Below are 15,467 nucleotides of genomic sequence, written 5' to 3' on the forward strand. Positions count from 1 at the left end.
CCACAGTCAGGGAGGACTGGAAGGGACACTGATTGATCTGCAGGGAGAATGGGCATTTGATAAGGCCGTGATTGGTTTCTCTGAGTGATGAGTAGCTGTTAAGATACCAGCCTGGTGCAGGCATTGGATGTGAGCAGCTGATAAAGCACTCATTTTTCTCCCAATAAGATGCCCCGTCCTCTTGTTTCCCATGCTTACCACGGGTCCATTTAATGAGCCACAAATTCCATCATTTACATAGTCCTGTAAAACTCATGTTCATATTGTATATATTGTAGGAAAATCTATCCTGAATTAGCCTGTTAATTGACTCAATTTTCTAGTTCATTTTGCTGGCATCGAGCTGGCCCCTTTGCAACTATGATGCTGGATTTGGTTCTGGAGAAGCTTCCCTAAAGCATACAGGAACCTTGAAATCAGAGGCCATCATGAGGTGTGAAATTACAACAGCTGAAGCTGTAGGATGTTCTCAGTTAATGTCATTTCACAGTTTAATAAATAGTATAAAAATATCCATGTCCTTTACAAGATAACTGCCAGAACATTTCATTCTAAATTCTAATTTTGACTTAAAATGTTATGATGCTCTCTCCTTTTGTCTCCTGAGGTTGAAGGAGAAAAACATACCTATATGGAGAATTCTTAATAGTAACATAGCCAAGAATAAGATGCTGAATGAATAGATTTACAGTATAGAAATATAAATGTGTGTATATTATATACATACATACATACATACATACATGTGAGAATATGTGTATGTTTACATAATAACACATGGGTACACATTATATACATATGTAGAGATAGATATAATAGTCATAGATAGATACAGATAGAGCTATAATAGCTGTAGGTATAGAACAAAACCAAAATAAAACAGGCACACAACTGCTCATGGGTTAATGTCAAAGACACACATCAGTAATTCCTATTCACTTAACATAAATGTTTCTCAAATAGACTTGCTGTTTTCCATTCTAAATAATAGTGAGATAGTAGCTACTAGGGCTTGGATGAGGGGAGAAAGGAGCAGAAGTGGGCTCCCAAGTTTGAAATTCGGATATTTTGCCAATAGAAATGGAAAATGCAGAAGGGAGAGCTGTCTGAGGAGGATGGGCAAGGACCAGGAGAGCACAAGAATGACACAAGGGTGACTGCTGTGTGAAATGCAGTTTCACATTGAATAAATCTAATGTGATTTATCTCAAGCAGAATGGCTATTAAAAAAATGCTAAAAGAACTGAAGTGCAATTATGCCAGAAGGAATCTCCAAAATCCTGGTGTGAAGGAACAGCAATGAAAATAGCAAATACTGTCCAGGCGTGGTGGCTCATGCCTGTAATCCCAACACTTTGGAAGACTGAGGTGGGAGGATCCCATGAGCCCAGGAGTTTGAGACCAACTTGGCCACCATGGCAAAGTCCCTTGTCTACAAAAAATATAAAATAAAAAAGTAGCTGGACGTGGTGATGTGTGCCCATAGTCCCAGCTACTTGGGAGGCTGAGGCAGGAGGATTGCTTGAGCCCAGGAGGTTGAGTCCACATTGAGCCGAGATCATCCCCCTGCATTCCAACTTGGGGGACACAGCCAGACCCTGTCTCAAACCAAACCAAACAAAACAAAACAAATAGTAAATATCTGGGTCAAAGTAATAGAATATGTTTCTACTGCTATAAAGCTGTGAAACATATATGACTTTAGAAAACAAAAGTTCTAATCTTGTCTGGGGCACTATAATATAGATAGATGATAGATAGATAGATAGATAGATAGATAGATAGATAGATAGATAGATAGATAGATGTAATACACATGGCAACTATAATAAAAGGGGAGGCCAAATGATTCTATTTGGTTGCAAGTCTGCTATGTTGGGAAGCAAAATAATAACTGAAAGAAAATTATGGCATTAGATATATTTTTATTTCTTGATCAACCACTTAAAATAGTAAAAAGAGATATAGCTAAAACACAACACATATGTTAAGTTAAATATTTAAAAGTAGGTAAAAAAGCAAAAACATGAAGGCAAGTATATTACTTGGTGTTGACTCTCACAGCAGAATATCACAGACTGGGTGGATTAAACAACAAAAGACATTTATTTTCTCACTGTTCTGAGGGCCAGAAGTCCATAATCCAGATACCAAGCAGCTGCGGTTTCTGGCAAACCCTCTCTTCCTTGCCTGCAGACAGGTACCTTCTTGCTGTGTCCTCACATGGCTTCTTTTCTGTGTGTGCACAGAGAGACTGTGCTGGATTTTTTTCCTCTTCTTGCATGGATACCAGTCCTATTGGACTAGAGCCTCACCTTTATAATCTAATGTAACTTTAATTATTTCCATAAAGTCCTTAACCTTCAATACAGTTTCATTGGAAATTACAGCCTGAATATATGAATTTGAGGAAGAGTCAAACCTTCAGTCCATGATAACAAGGAAGAACCAGAGAAATAAAAAAGCAAAAATGACAATCAGAAAATAATAAAAATGTTAGAATTAAACCTAACCAAATCAGTGATTACATTAAATTTAAATAATCTATACACACCAAATCAAAAATAAAGATTGAATTAATCAAATTAAACAAAAAGACTTGACTGTATAGTAGTAAGGTATCTGCAAGAAATCCACTGGAAATATAGTGATATAGATAGGTATCAGAAATAAATTGGCACATTTATGTCAATTCATTTTTGACAAAGGTGCCAAAAACACACAATGGGAAAAGGAAGGTATCTTCAATGAACGCTGTTTGAAAAACTGAATATTCACATGCAGAACAATAAAACTAGATCCTTATCTCATACCATATACAAAAATCAACTCAAAATGGATTAAAGATTTGAATATCAAACCTGAAACTAAAACTACTAGAAAAAAAACATATTGGAAAAGCTCCATGATATTGGTCTGGGTAGAGATTTTTGAATATGACTTGAAAAGCACAGGCTACAAAAGCAAAAACAAACAAATAAAATTACATCAAACTAAAAACTTCTGCACAGTGAAGAAAACAACAAACAGAATGAAGAGACAACTTATAGAATGAGAGAAAATATTTACAAACTCTATATCTGACAAGGGGTTAATATCAAAACTATATAAGAAATTCACACAACTCAAGAGTGGCCCAATTAAAATTGGGCAAAGAACCTGAATATACATTTCTCCAAGGAGGAAATACAAATGGCCAACAGATATATATAAATAAAAAATCTCAACATCACTAATCACTATAAGAAATGCAAATTAAAACCACAAGACATAAAACCTCATGCCTGTTTGAATGGTTATTGTCAGAAAGACAAAAGATAACAAGTGTCAGCAAAGATGTGGAGAAAATGGAACCCTTGTACACTGTTGGTAAGACTGTAAATTAGTACAGCCATTATGGAAAACATTTGGAGGTTCCTGAAAAAATTAAAAATAGAGCTACTATATGATCTAGCAATCCCACTACTGAGCACATATCCAAAGGAGATGAAATCAATATCTTGAAAATATAGCTGCATTATCATTACCATGTTCATTGAGGCAATATTCAGAGTAGCTAAGATACAGAATCAACCTAAGGGTTCATCAACAATAGATACATAAAGAAAATGTGTGATATATACACAATGAATATTATTCAGCAGTAAAACAAAGGGGACCCTCTTAGTTTTAACAACATGGATGAAACTGGAGGACATTACGTTGGATGAAATACTGGGTACTTAAAAGTCACTGGAAGAGTAGATTTTAAATGTTTTCATCACAAAAATATGTTAATTAGCTCAATTTAGCCATTCTACAATGAATTCAGAGCTCAAAACATCACGTTATAAAACATAAATATATACAACTTTCATTTGTCAATAAAAAAGTAATAAATTTTAAAAATAAGTAAACTGAAACTAACAAAAATAAAATATTTAGGTGTTAAAAATATGTGTGGGATTGGTAGATTCAGAACTACATAACACTCATGACAGGATAAATGAAGACCTACCTAAATGGAGAGATATACTATAGGTATGAATCTGATGACCTAATTTTAGAATGTTAATTGTCCCTAAATGGATCTAGATTTAATGTGAATACATTTAATATGATACAAAAACAATTAAAATTCCAGCAGTATGCTTTTCAGATATTAACGAGCTGATCCTCGAAGGTATATAAAAAGAGAAATGAAGTAGAATAGTTGAACTTCTTTTAAAAAAGAAGAACAAATTTGGAGGAATCACTGTACCTGATTTCAAACTTAGATTAATCAACATTATCAAAGAGAGTACTTAAAAGTAGTGGACCTCCAAAAATACTCTCCTCCAAAATAACAATAAGATCACTGGCGAAGAAAAAACAAATCATTGCAATCAGCCTTTTCAGAACTCTAGAAATAAAAGACTTGCAGCATTCTCCAGAGTGTTTATTCCGGAAAAAGGTTGACTCTCCATAAAAGCTTTGTGACATTTAAACTTGCCCTATTCGCATCCTCCTCTCCCTAGTTTCTTGATACTCTTGACAACCAGATGCATAAGCAGTATGGCAGTTTTAAAAATCAGAAGCCTGGCAGTCTCTGGAAGAGGAAGACCATATTCGGATTACCCTGAAATTCCCTATTTCAGGAGAATTGAAACCGTTCATCCTGTCAAACAGCAACCAAGAAAAGCATCTTTGCCAGGTCTACCTTTATTTGACCTCAGAGCTCAGTTAGTGAGAAATGCCCTATGTTATTTGCAAAAAAAAAAAAAAAAAAAAAAAAGGAAAAGCAAAAGCAAAAATAAGAATAGCGCCTGAGGTAGCAATAACAGTTGAGGCAAATAAGAATCTGTCCAAAAACCTAAAACATATATATAGGGAATTAGTTGTACCTCAAGGACTTTGAAAAGCTCTACCACACCCTTGGAATTCTAGATCATGCACCTGTAGAGGGCTGAGTGTGTGCCAAGAAAGACCTCAGAGCACCTCAATCTCTTACTTCTGGCCGTCCTTGAGACTCCATTCAAACAGGAAGTGAAGAGTGAGGCAGATCTGTGAACTGCTGGAAAGTGAAGGCATAACCCAACACATGCACCGAGCTTCTCAGCAGAGAGTGAGAGACTTATTGTTGGTTCAAGGAATTTCAGGAAATTTGTGACCTACCACTAGCTCATCAATAAACTGAGTGGAGACTTTAGTGATTGCACATGGCAAAGAATACAGACTTTAGGGAATTCATTCTGGGAAGTCACTAAACAAACAAACAGTGACAACAGCAATAACAAAAGAGACAATAATAAACCACGGGGAGAAAGGGAAAATCCTGTTGATAGATTTGTTGCACAATATTTAAAATTCTAGTTTTCAACAAAAAATTGTAAGACATTTAACAAAAGAAGGTACAGCTGATCTGTAATACCCTCTATGCAAATCAGCAGAATGCATTCTTCTTAAGTACATGTAAACATTATCCAGGATAGACAATATGATAAGCATAAAATATACATCGGTAAATTTAAAAGGATAGAAACCATTCAAAGTTTATTCTACAATCACAATGAAATACAATTAAAAATCAATAACAGAAATAAATCAGAAAAATTTATAAATTTGCAGTGTGCAGCAATTAACACATTCCTAAATAATTAATACATCAAAGAAGAAATCCCAAGGGAAGCTATGAAATATATTGAGATTCATGAAAACAAAAACACAACATACCACAGCATATGGAAGTAGTGAAAACAGTACTCAGTATATTATGAATGTATATTGCTGTTATGCCAATATTCAAAAAAGAAAAACAAAACATCAATAACAATGTTGGACCTTAAGCAACTAGAAAAAGAAGACTAAACTGAACCCAACCCAACCGTTAAAGTGGAAATAAATAAAACAGGTAATAGCAAACAAATAGAGATAACCAACAAAGCCAAAAACTTATTTTTTAAAGTCAACAAATTGTATAAACCTTTATCTAAATTGGCCAAAACTATCTTTACAAAGAATAAATTTGGAATACTGACACTTCTCAATTTCAAAACTTAGTAAGAGGCCACAGTAATGAAGACAGGCTGGGCATACAGAGAAGTGTATTAGAATTAAAAGTCTAGAAATAGCACTTTGCATTTATTGTAAAGTAACTATTTTTACAAGGGTAACAGGACAAGTCATGGGTAAAGAACAATATCTTCAACAAATGATGTCAAGAAAATCCTTCAATTGTGAATGGGTAAACAAACTGGTTAATCCATACAATAGAATAGGTACAATTCAGCAATAAAAGAGAATAGACTGCTAAGATATTCATCAACTTGGGTGGATTTCAAATGCATTATGTCAGTGCAAAGAAGCCAGACCCAAGAGCTACATACTATATGACTCTATTCATATATCATTCTGGAAAAGACAAAATTATAGGGACAAATGGGCATATGGTTTGACTACAAATGTCAGTACTAGAAGATTGTATAGGGGGTAAGGAACTCTTTGTTATCTACGGTGGTGATTACATGACTATGCATCATGATTTATCAAATTAGACACAAAAGAAAAGTGAATTGTACTGTCCATAAATTTAAAATTGCATTAAAAATAATATAAAATACTAAAAAATTGATCCTTTATCTATGGTCATTCAGGAAAAAAATCTGACTTTCAATGTGATAGAATTCTTAATTGTTTTACATATCATTTGCCACAATTATCTTTTATACGATTTCTTAAAGAGAAAAGATGTATTCACGTTGAAAGATTCATTAAAGATAAATGATCATCTTAGAAAACAATGACTTTAAATCAGTATATGTCTGGAATAATGTGACCAGTTTATGTCTTCTATATATTCTATAATATTTTTATCTATGTACATATTCTGGTTTCCATTTTGGGGAATCTGAATCAATAGATGTTCAGAACAATATCCCATCCTAATTGATAGTCTGAATAAGTAACTAAGTCATGGATTTTGAAGCTACTTCAAGGGAAGTAACTTGTTTAATGGACCACTTTTAGTGATATCAAGAATCAGCTCCATCTTCTGTTAATGGATTTCATATTAATATTTCATTTCTATAACAGCTTAAAATTATTGCCCTTGCTGCCCAAATGCCAATTAAGTGTTTCCTGCATTTAAATCAAGACCAAGCCCACCAAGAAGCTGACAACTGGGATTTCGTGGGGCGGGAGAGAGATAGAAGCAGAATAGATTTTCTTTTTTTTTTCTTTCCTTTTTTTTTTTTTTTTTTTTTTGAGGCAGAGTGTCACTCTTGTTGCCCAGGCTGGAGTAGAATGGTGTGATCTCAGCTCACTGCAACCTCTGCCACCGGGGTTCGAGTGATTCTTCTACCTCAGCCTCCCAAGTAGCTGGGATTACAGGCACCCACCACCATGCCCATTTAATTTTGTATTTTTAGTAGAGATGGGGTTTCTCCATGTTGGTCAGGCTATTCTCGAACTCCTGACCTCAGGTGATCCACCTGTCTTGACCTCCCAAAGTGCTGGGATTACAGGTGTGAGCCACTGCTCCCAGCCAAATAGATTTTACTCAAGGTATCATGAACACAGCCCACTTCTCACACAGCCAAGTCTCCTGGCTTATGTAATTGACTAAGTTTTAGAAGCAACAGAAGGATACTTTATGAGAAAATCCCAAGTCGAGTTAAGGCTAATAGTATTTACCTGCTTCTTAAATTTCTCTATACTGATCATAAATTGCTTTAGTAACTTTCCTAAATTTATATTTGTCAGTTGTCTTGTTTGCCTGAATTTCAGAAGTATTTACCCAACTGTTACAGACCCCAAAGGCCATGGTTTATGAAGCATGACTTATAACAAATTTACTTCCAGTTCAGCCTCAATTTCAAATTTTAATATACTATTTACAATTGGTATTAGATGTATCTTTAGTAAAATAAGAACGATTTCAGATTTTAAAATTTTGAGATTAACAATTTAAAAAGGACGAAGGAGAAAAGTCATTGCTGAGTGTTTTTACAAATGCTCATCTAAACAGTTCCTGTTATTTCCCTTGTCCATTTTGAATCATATCCTGTGATTCAAGTTCAGGCATAATAGTTTTGCCCAGCTCTTATGCCGTCGAGAATGGCCATGTAATGATTTTTTAAAGCGCTGCAAGCAGTCTGAAGTAACACAGACATCTGCATCTACAGCAAGTTGAGGAATACCTATGAATGCTGCCAAGCCTCCTGTAGAATAGATTAAGGGTGGATACTTTCAAAAGGCAGTTAGAGCACAATTGGCAAGCATGAGGCGGTGCATTGAGAGGAAGCTGAGTTTATGCACAGTTGCACACAGTGATTCTTAAACAGTATATCAGGCTCAGTTGGCATGGTCTTCTGGCTATAGCAAGCCATGCTCTTCAAAGCTTATCTGTGGTCTATCTCTGATCTAGACTGACCAAACTGTTTCCTGCAAATTTTGCTATGAACCACAGGGTGAAGATGAATAAGCAATAAAGAACTTGGAAAGCTTACTCATGTATCCCCACAGAAATATCCTAAAAGGATCTAGAAACAAAAGGAATATTGTTTTATCACTACCAATGATAAAACTGAGTATGTAAAAATGAAAGGTTTAAAAACCATTGAAACCATTAGGGAAATTTGATCACCAACTAAACATTTGGTGATTTGGTCATTATTATTCAGTTTTTAGATGTGAGAATGGTGTTGTGGTTCTATTTTGTAAAATTTCTAATTTTATAAATGAGTAATGATTGTAGTTACTCTGATTTCTGGAATTTTCTTCAAAATAATCCATTAGATGGGGAAGAGGAGGCGGGGATGACAAATGGGCCTGAGTTGACATTGTCCAAGTTATGTCATAGACGCATGACGATCCGTGATCCTTGATATTCTACTTTGTATAGCTTTAAAATTTCCCACAGTAATAAGTTAAATATGTTTTTAGAAAAAAAACTTACTACTTGCCTAATGAATCTTTTGATTTTTTAAATTTGTATGGGGCTTGACATGAGATTGGAAGAGCCAAGCTCACATTATTTGTTTTTGTTTTGTTTTGTTTCATGTTTTGTTTGCTTGTCTGTTTTTGGGTTTTTTGTTTGTTTGTTTTTCTTTTTTTTTTTGAGACAGAGTCTCACTCTGTTGCCCAGGCTGGAGTGCAGTGGCGCGATCTCGGCTCACTGCAACCTCTACCTCCCGGGTTCAAGCGATTCTTCTGCTTCAGGCTCCAAAACAGCTGGGACTAAAGGGGTGCACCGTCATGTTCGGCTAATTTTTTTGTATATTTAGTAGAGGCAGGGTTTCACCACATTGGCCAGGCTGGCCTTGAACTCCTGGCCTTAGGTGATCCTTCCACCTTGGCCTCCCAAAATGCTGGGATTACAGGCATGAGCCACCATGCCCGGTCACATTATTTATTGTTAAAGGGGTTTTTAGTTTTCTGTTTTATCATTGTTTTGTTTGTTTTTTGTTTTGATGATAAGGCCAATTTAATTTGATGAGGACACATGAACACATAGATAGGAATGGCACACACTGGGGCCTATCAGAGGGTGGAGGGTGGGAGGAAGGAGAGGATCAGGAAAAATAACAAGAATACTAAGCTTAATACTTAGGTGATGAAATAATCTGTACAACAAACTCCCATGACACAAGTTTACCTATGAAACAAACCTGCCCATGTACCCCTGAACTTAAATGTTAAAACAGTTTTTTAAAATTTGTTTTTCTCAAAATTTTTGCCAATTCTCTTTCCTGTCCATGTATTTCTCCCTTGTCATCTTCTCCCTTTCCATCCTTCTCCTTACCCTTCTCTAATCTCATGTTCTATCTAACATGTTCAGTTGTTTTCAAGGGGACGGTCAGTCCAAGATCCAGCCTGTGGCACCACTGGACACAGAAGTCTTCCTCAACTGCTCTGCATTGAACGATCACTGTGGGATAATGCCATCAAAATAGACATAGGGTTAGTGAGCATGTAGAAGAAACATTAAAAAGTAGAAAGCTATAAAATTTCAGGAAGGGAAATATTAACATTCTCCTTAGCCCTACTTAGAATCTCATTAAATAAGTTCAAATCACAGATTAAGGACACTGCTTTTGATAACCCATTTCCAAAGAGCTCAGAGATTTAAAATAAATTAGAACACTCATCTCTTCAATCTCCTTTATTGAAGGGCACATTCAAAGTTTCTTCATTGCTTTTTACAGTGCCATACAGAACAGAACTTTCAGATGGGTTAGGAATAAAGGAGGAGGAAAACGTTAGCATTGGCCAGGGCCAGCCCAATCTGTAGTGTCTTTGAAAAGCTCTCCAGTAAACAAGGTTTGAGTTCAAACCCTATGTTAGCTATTCACTGATGTGTCAACTTGGATCAATAGTTCAACATCTCTGAATACTGTTTTCTCAAAAGGAAATTAGAAAAAAAGGAATATCTCATCTATCAATTGTCTTAAGAATTAAATTCAATGAGAAAATGTAAATAAAGTATCTACCATTCTACCTGAAATGTTAAATATTAATTCACCATTAGATATTCTTTAACCACTATCATTATAGGATTCCTAATTACATCCACATAGAACAGGATATAAAAATTGGGAGGGGATTAAATACTATACTTCTGGGATTTTGAAAGACAAGCTGGATATCGATTTACCCTCATTTCCTTTTATTCCCCTAAAGCTGGTCTGGAGAATGTCACTCCCTACTTCTCAGGAACCTAAATGGGAATTCCAGCATTCTGAGGCGAGGGTTTCCTCGAAGAGCCCACCGTGGAGAAGGCGATGCAGGACTGAGTGGAAGAAAGGGCACTGACTCAGAATACTGGGAGACTTGGCAAGTCATCTAGCGTGTCTGACTGTCAACCCATACATAAAATAGGTAGAGTAATGTCATTTCTGAGTACCTGGAATCGCCGATGTGATAGTCAACGTGGTTATTAAATGAACTCAATTTGAAAAAAACATCAAGCACTGTACAGCCATGCAGCATGCAATTTTAACTTATATTATGGGCTGTTGCCTTCTGATATACTTAGTTCTCCGAAGAAAATAATACAAATACATACCTCATGCATAAGCAAACAAAAGCAAACTACTGACACTGTCCTAGCTGACCCCATGACCCCAGAGGTAGGGGAGAAACCCTTCTGCTGGTGGTTGGAGTGGGAAGTAGGATTCACCCATCACTTTGTCCAAGGAAAGTGTGTATTGTCTTCTGAACAATTACAGTAGTTAGTGATAAAATTCGCCTTCTTCCTTGAGTTCCAGCCTTTGCCCCTCTGATTCAGGAAAAAGCCCTGAAAGCAATTCCCAAATAGGCCTTGTACGACACATGAGGCAACTGGCAAGAAACACACGTTCTGACCTAAAGCTGACATGTATTACAATTTAAATAATGACTTGACTTGACTTGAACTTGAAAGAGTCGTGTCTTTGGAACTTAGAATCTATTTCTTAGTGATCAAATGGGTGAGTATTCATGACAGTAAGAGCTAATAAGCGGTAGATTTTTCCTCAACAAAATATTGCTACATGGTTAAAAAATGTCATCCTTTTTCTTATTAATTGACAGAAATTAAAGAGTGGGATTTCCTCTTGCTTTAGAAACACAGGAGCAATTAAAACGGCCACATGCAAAAAAGTTTAGCAATGAAAATGGCCTCGATTTGTATTATGTTGATTTTACTGCCTTCTGACAATTTAGCAAGCACTTTAACAATGTTTACCAAATGCAACTTTTAAAGAGCCTCTCCGATCAGCACCCCTGAGTCCCTGCCTCTGTGGGCTCAGCTCTCTCATTTTCCCTTATTCTTGATCGGGACTGGGAGGACTTTCAGATTTTACTCCTGTGTCAGATCTGGTCTTGATTGTCCCACTGTTAGTCTCAAACCCGAATAGGCTTGGAGACAAATGCCCAAGGTCACAGACAGGTTTCTCCAGTCACCATGCCAAGAAATGGGCCTCTGACACACCTGGTTCCCTGCTGTGCCTTCACTTCACAGTGGGGTAGAATCCCACCCTGACCACCAACCTTCTTAGAAATGGTTTTGGCACTACGCCTCAAATTTTACCTGTGTCAGAAGCCCTACTTGGAATTGTAAGGGAATTATATAGTATTTCCTGCTCTGTGCCCATTGCCAAGGCAGGTAAAACAAAAGCAGGGTCACTGTGCTCCAGAGATTGATGGAAGAATCAAGTAACATTTCCCAAAAAACAGACCAAGTTGACAGACACATCGGAACAGGGAATCTGGAAGGAAGGCATCTAGAGAAGGGTGTACTCCCAGGAGCCAGCAGCAGCCACCCACACTGCAGGCTGTTGCTCGGACACTAGGGGGCGACTAGGATGGTGACAGGCATTCATGTCAAAGATGAGTGGTGGGAATTGGAAGAGCACTGGGATCAGGACAAGGGGTCAGTCTGAGTCTTGTAGGCACAACTACAGAAACACTGCAAATGATTAGTCGGCAAGCAATGGGTTAAAGGTGATACTGGAAGAATGGATGAACCAAAAACTGGAAGGGAGATTAAGAACAGGACCACATAATTTCAACAGAAGTTTCTGATTTTTCATTAAAAGTATTGGTTGTCCTGATACGTGCTGAAATGCTAAAGGGTACATTTAAGAAATGCGATTGAGAACAGACCTTCATGAAGTGGCCAGATTTGATGAGGTATAAACAGGGAAGGTTAACCGGCAATACCCCCAAGTCGCTATGGCTACAGTTTCATGGTAATGGAGGGTCCACTGATTACAGTGAGGAGAGGCAGGATTTAAGGAAAGGACAACTCCTTCATTTCTGAGTATAACGCACTTTCTCTGCAGGACATGGCAGGCCAAGTGCAGTGTGCTATAGGACCTCGGATGCTGGAAACAGCAGAATGTAGAGGGTCCATCTGTAACTCCAGGCAGAGGCTTGACTTCTTGCTATAGCTGAGTTTGTCCACTGTCAAATTCCATATTGAAATGTGATTCCCAATGTGAATGTGTTGGCGTTGGAGGTGGGGACTCGCGGGAGGTGTTTAGGTCATGGGTTTGGATCCCTCATGAATGGCTTGGTGTCCTTCCTGCAGTAGTGAGTTCTTGCTCTTTTGAGATTGGATTCCTGGGACAGTGGGTTGTTATAAAGTGAGCCTCCTTCTCCTGTTCAGTCCTCTCTTTGAACGTGTCTGCTTCCCCTTGGCCTTCTCCAGGTTACGACACAGTGTGAAAGCCCTTGTCAGAAGCCAGGGCCATGCTCTGGATCTTCCCAGGCTACAAAACTGTGAGCTAAATGAACTTCTTTTTTTATGTAAATGGCTCACTCTCAGGTATTCCACTATAGCAACACTAAGTGGACTATGACACCCCCTAGCCTCCTGGTGGAGGGAAAGGCAGTCAGTGCCCCTACCATCCCTGGGACCCTCATTCCTGGCACAGGCACCAGCTGCATGGATCACCGAACTTCCCTCACGCTGCCTTGGGAAACCGAGGAAACAAAGGGAAGTGCAACCATTCAATCAGTCTCTTACAATCTTATCATGTGTATTTATTGTGGTAATAAAAAAAAATCCTAGTCCCCAAATGTTGAATGCAAATATGAATTTAGGTCTACTCTTGCTCACTGGAACGTAAAAGGTTGAAATATCCAAATTGAAATATCCAAAGAAAATAGATTATAAAAATAGAGTGAGAAATCAGATCTAGCAGTTCACAATTTATCGATATAGACATGAACACTGAAACAATGACTGCTGGAGAGCAGACAAAGGAAATGATTTGATCAAAGGTACATTTTAACTTAACAGCAAAGGATGTGGCACACTGCATTTAAGGTGAGGCAAAAACTCAAATTTTAGCATTATCCTCAAACTTTCTTGTACAATTTTCCTAGATTATTTGTGTTGCTTAGACATTGCTCTTGAATACTACATTATGTCTGAGTACAGTCTTTATTTGGGTAATAGAAGATAGGACTAATTTTCAGTGAAGACTCAAAAAATATAAAATTCACATTAATGTAGTAAACCAAATTACCTCCAAGTAGATAGATAAGGAATACAATGATGATTTAAATATGGTTTACTGAAATGAAAAATCGTGTCATTTTATAAGCCTGTCAGCATACTGTCTAATGATAGGATAAAGCAAATATTATTTTCCATGGCATAGTTGAATAATTTGGAAAAAAGAGACGTGAGTTAAATATGACCAGAACATTTAACTCTGCTAGCTTGACTTGAGAGATGGAAATACCGAACTGTCAAATGGAAAGCCCGTCCTTCTGCTTTATCACTAACACAATCCTCAGAACCTTAGAAAAATGTGCTTGGAATTACCGTTTGGGAGCACTCAGTTATAACACTTTCAAATCAAACATCTTTTATCAATATCGCTTAGCAGTAGTTATCATCTCTAACTTCACCAACAAAGTAACTGAGGCATAAAATGACTTTCTAGAGGTCATAGAAGAAGTTGATGTCATAAGTCACGAGACCATGTGAAAGCTACACGGGGAGAGAAGAACTTTAAAATAAATAGTTTAAAAGGTAGTTTTGCTTCTGTTAGACTCTGATCAGTCTTTTTCTGTGAAAAGCATTTCTAAACAATCAAATACTCATTTTTTAAAAACATGTTTATCAGTTTTGTTTTGAATCTCTTAGAAAAATACGAGAACATAACTAAATATAAGTTGAAATGTCCTCAGGTCAGTATTTCAATGGAACTGCTCTACACCAAGCTCTAAACTGGAGATGGGGCTTTAAAAGAGTAAGTGAGGTACAGATATGATTTCCGTGTTTGCACTGCTGTTAGTCTAGCAAGAGAAGATGGATGAGTAAATAGATTGTCCCAAAACAGCATGGTCATTGAACTTATGGCCCTGGTATCCACAACAGGTCATCAAGGACATGCACGCAAGAGACTTTAATGGCAACAGGAACCCTCCCTAGAGGAAGTCAGCTCTGAGCTACATTTTAGGACATGGATAAAAATCAGCCAGGCAAGGAAGGCAGAGTGAACAGCATGAAAAAAATAGGAAAGCAAGGAACAGGTGTGCAGGCGTGGGTGTGGAGGACCAGGCTGGGTTATCAGAACATCAACTCTGAGTTTGGACAGCTTGACCCTGGCCAGGAGCAGAATGAACTCTTGTCATTACCTTCTGAATACATCTATGCTGCTATTGATTCTGCACCTCATTCATTATTGAGAGACAGTAAAAGGGAACTTGCTTTACAGATGTTTAATTGAAGATTTCCTTTCCTTTGAAGTTCAAAGTTTGGAAGCACATGCACCTCTGTATGAGGGAAAGAAAGAGAGAGTGCTGGTCAACCTGCCTATGAGTATTGCATGTGTCTATAGAACAGCTCACTGAGGCTTTAAAGAAACTGATCTCATGGGGATAAGAGGAACAGCGACATTACTTAGCCCCTTCCTCTATGCAGCCTGGAAGCATTTAACACATGGTCAGCCTCAGCAAGAACCAAGCATATTCTTACTGGGATTGCAGGGACCCAGTTGATAACGTAAGCT

The sequence above is a fragment of the Theropithecus gelada genome, chromosome 9, assembly GCF_003255815.1.
Source record: "Theropithecus gelada isolate Dixy chromosome 9, Tgel_1.0, whole genome shotgun sequence".
NCBI lineage: Eukaryota > Metazoa > Chordata > Mammalia > Primates > Cercopithecidae > Theropithecus > Theropithecus gelada.